We start from the raw sequence: 4,181 nt of genomic DNA, 5'->3' as shown, positions 1-4,181 counted from the left end.
ATGCCACGCCGCATTGAAGCAGTCATTTCTGCCAAAGGATTCCCGACCAAGTATTGAGTGCATAACTGTACATGATTATTTGAAGGTTGACGTTTTTTGTATTAAAAACACTTTTCTTTTATTGGTCGGATTAAATATGCTAATTTTGTGAGATAGGAATTTTGGGTTTTCATGAGCTGTATGCCCAAATCATCCGTATTAAGACAATAAAAGACCTGAAATATTTCAGTTAGTGTGCAATGTATCTAAAATATATGAATGTTAAATTTTCATCATGACATTATGGAAAATAATGAACTTTATCACAATATGCTAATATTTTGAGAAGGACCTGTATTCACTTTTAACTCTCCTCACTGATCATCCTACAGTTAAGAATTGTTGAAATAACAGCACAGTTTGTCTTAAAATTGTGGGTGAAGATTTTGCATCTGTTTCAACAGAATTAGGAAGTAGTCTTTATTAATGAAAATAAATGAAAATACAACAATAGTATTATAATTTTAGTATAATATTGAAATAGAATAAGTAGTTGAATTATAATATTTATGTAGTTGGATGATTAAGAACTCCAATTTTATTGCTGTAGAGTTTGTGAAACATCTTAGTTTTCAAATGCATTCTTGGTACCACACATTCTGTTGTAACCCAGTAAAGGTTGTAGTTGAAACAACATACAATAATGACCAAAGGTTTGGACATACCTTCTCATTCAAAGAGTTGTCTTTATTTTCATGACTATAAATATTGTAGCTTCACACTGAAGGCATCAAAACTATGAATTAACACATGTGGAATTATATACTGTACAAAAACGTGTGAAACAACTGAAAATATGTCTTATATTCTAGGTTCTTCAAAGTAGCCACCTTTTGCTTTGATTACTGCTCTGCACACTCTTGGCATTCTGTTGATGAGCTTCAAGAGGTAGTCACCTGAAATGGTTTTCCAACAGTCTTGAAGGAGTTCCCAGAGATGCTTAGCACTTGTTGGCCCTTTTGCCTTCACTCTGCGGTCCAGCTCACCCCAAACCATCTCGATTGGGTTCAGGTCCGGTGACTGTGGAGGCCAGGTCATCTGGCGTAGCACCCCATCACTCTCCTTCTTGGTCAAATAGCCCTTACACAGCCTGGAGGTGTGTTTGGGGTCATTGTCCTGTTGAAAAATAAATGATGGTCCAATTAAACGCAAACCGAATGGAATAGCATGCTGCTGCAAGATGCTGTGGTAGCCATGCTGGTTCAGTATGCCTTCAATTTTGAATAAATCCCCAACAGTGTCACCAGCAAAGCACCCCCACACCATCACACCTCCTCCTCCATGCTTCACGGTGGGAACCAGGCATGTAGAGTCCATCCGTTCACCTCTTCTGCGCCGCACAAAGACACGGTGGTTGGAGCCAAAGATCTCAAACTTGGACTCATCAGATCAAAGCACAGATTTCCACTGGTCTAATGTTCATTCCTTGTGTTCTTTAATCCAAACAAGTCTCTTCTGCTTGTTGCCTGTCCTCAGCAGTGGTTTCCTAGCAGGTATTTTACCATGAAGGCCTGATTCACACAGTCTCCTCTTAACAGTTGTTCTAGAGATGTGTCTGCTGCTAGAACTCTGTGTGGCATTGACCTGTTCTCTAATCTGAGCTGCTGTTAACCTGCGATTTCTGAGGCTGGTGACTCGGATGAACTTAACGTCCACAACAGAAGGGACTCTTGGTCTTCCTTTCCTGGGGCGGTCCTCATGTGAGCCAGTTTCTTTGTAGTGCTTGATGGTTTTTGTGACTGCACTTGGGGACACTTTCAAAGTTTTCCCAATTGTTCGAACTGACTGACCTTCATTTCTTAAAGTAATGATGGCCACTCGTTTTTCTTTACTTGGCTGCTTTTATCTTGCCATAATACAAATTCTAACAGTCTATTCAGTAGGACTATCAGCTGTATACTGTATCCACCTCCTGCACAACACAACTGATGGTCCCAACCCCATTTATAAGGCTTGAAATCCCACTTATTAAACCTGACAGGGCACACCTGTGAAGTGAAAACCATTTCAGGTGACGACCTCTTGAAGTTCATCAACAGAATGCCAAGAGTGTGTGAAGCAGGAATCAAAGCAAAAGGTGGCTACTTTGAAGAACCTGGAATATAAGACATATTTTCAGTTGTTTCACACTTTTTTGTTCACTATATAATTCCACATGTGTTAATTCATAGTTTTGATGCCTTCAGTGGGTAGCTACAATATTCATAGTCATGAAAATAAAGACAACTCTGAATGAGAAGGTGTGTCCAAACTTTTGGTCTGTATTGTAAATACACAAAAGGATTGTTATAGCTTTATCTCCCGCGTTCTGCACGATTCAGAAAATATATATTCCCTTGTCAACACAGAGGCTCGTTTTCGTTGTTTTTTGAACTACTGGGTCCGTAAAGAGGCGTTCAAGTAGTCGTATTGGTTTTGCTTTATTACTGAGCTGGCAAAACGTTCCTGGGTACGAATTAGCCAAGATGTAAGCAGATCAATAACCAGCATGCACCACGTGATGTGTTTTACAGTTTAATCAAAGTAGTATTTAAAGTTGTCAGAACTAATCAGTTGTGGTTTTTGTGATAATACTCGTATTTATTAACGCTATTGTAACCCTTCTGTGATCTGTTGTCGTTTTAATTCAAACTTTTTTCGTTGAAAGTTTGGCTCAGCGTCACCGTCACTGTGAATGTTATGTCGGAGTATAAATAGTTATGGATCCGACAGCTAGTTATGCACTCATGTTTCTTTTCAGATCGTATAAATCTTTCGCCTTTTACTAAAGATTTCCGTGAAGAGGAACAACATGAGCTTTATCTAAAATTTTTTACTACCCTGCTACTCGCAGGGTTTCTATAGCTGTTTAAAGTAAAAAAATATTTTAAAGAAGCAAAAATCTGAATTTAATTTTTTTTTCTTGTTTTACGGACGCGTTGATGTTTGTGTGTGATTTTGTTGGCTGGTCGATCTCACATTGTGAGGATTTAACACTTCCACGTTTCTCCGTTTGTTGATAAAATGCATTGTCTCAGATTATCTGTGACTAAATTAAAATGATCTTGTCTCAAATTTTAACTAAAGGGCAAAAACAGAAGAAATCTGCAAGCGGACAAACAGCACGGAATGAAACTAATTTTATTTCAAAGCAAAGACTTGAGGAAGCTTACGATTCATTGCTTTGCGTTGCATTTCCAATTAACCTCCAGCAGAGGGCGAACTCGACCGTCAACATATCTAGACGATGTTCCCCTGACGCCACAGTTAAGGCTATAAAGTTGAAGTGTAAGACAGATATGGACATGATTTATGTGTGATTTGTATTTTTATCTACTTTTTACCCTTATAGTATCATCAAATAGCATTATTATTAGTATATTTAGTCCTGTTTTCCTTTGGTATTATTTGTAATTATGATCTTATTTACAAATTATGTCTTCACTCCTGTTTCAATGATCTCAAAAAAATGCTACTAGAAGGTCCTGAATTGAGACACAGAGTTGGCGCAGGGGTAAAATCGGGGACCCGTGTTCAGAGGCCTTAGTCCTCAACGCAGCCGTCACGGATTCGACTCCCACTCCTGTTGACCTTTGCTGAACGGTCTCACCCCTTTCCTGTCAGCTCACTGTAAAAAAAAAAAAAAAAACTACAAATGAAATGCTTATGTTAGTTTTTTTTAAGTGGTATTTATGGTATCATTAATATTTTGAATAAGTTTATTTAATTATTTTTGTAAATACTTTCATTTTTTTGTCTTAGTTTTTTTAATATTGAACAATCCCCTTGCATTAGTTTTTCTTTCATGAAATTCTTAGTTTCAATTAATTCAGTGCAAGATTCTTACTGGGCTACAAGGTACTGCACTGACAAGTACTATTGCCTTACTGCAAAAAGGTTCTGGTCTCAAATCCCGGCCTGGGCTCTTTCTGCATGGATCTGGCACATTCTCCCTGTACATGCATGGGTTTTCTCTGGGCTCTGCAGCTTCCTCCCACAGTCCAAAAACCAGATGGTTAGGTTAGTGTAAATTGCACATGGGTATGAGTGGGTGCGTGCATGGTTGTTTATCCTGTATGTTTGTGTTGCCCTGTAATGGACCTGCGACCTGCCAGGGTGTACCCTGCTTCTTGCCCAATTATCACTAGAGACAGGCACTAACC

The 4,181-nt window shown here is 38.5% G+C and overlaps 1 non-coding gene across 1 annotated transcript; it reads left to right on the top strand.

The window, feature by feature from the left end:
• Positions 1-2,760: 2,760 nt before the first annotated feature.
• Positions 2,761-2,876, top strand: LOC124875797. The gene has a single exon (XR_007040132.1). It is a non-coding gene; the product is annotated as a U5 spliceosomal RNA (small nuclear RNA).
• The last annotated feature ends 1,305 nt before the right edge of the window (positions 2,877-4,181 follow it).

Source organism: Girardinichthys multiradiatus, chromosome 10, assembly GCF_021462225.1.
Source record: "Girardinichthys multiradiatus isolate DD_20200921_A chromosome 10, DD_fGirMul_XY1, whole genome shotgun sequence".
NCBI lineage: Eukaryota > Metazoa > Chordata > Actinopteri > Cyprinodontiformes > Goodeidae > Girardinichthys > Girardinichthys multiradiatus.
Note: the sequence above shows the minus strand (reverse complement) of the source record. Positions and strands in the feature narration are given on the sequence as shown.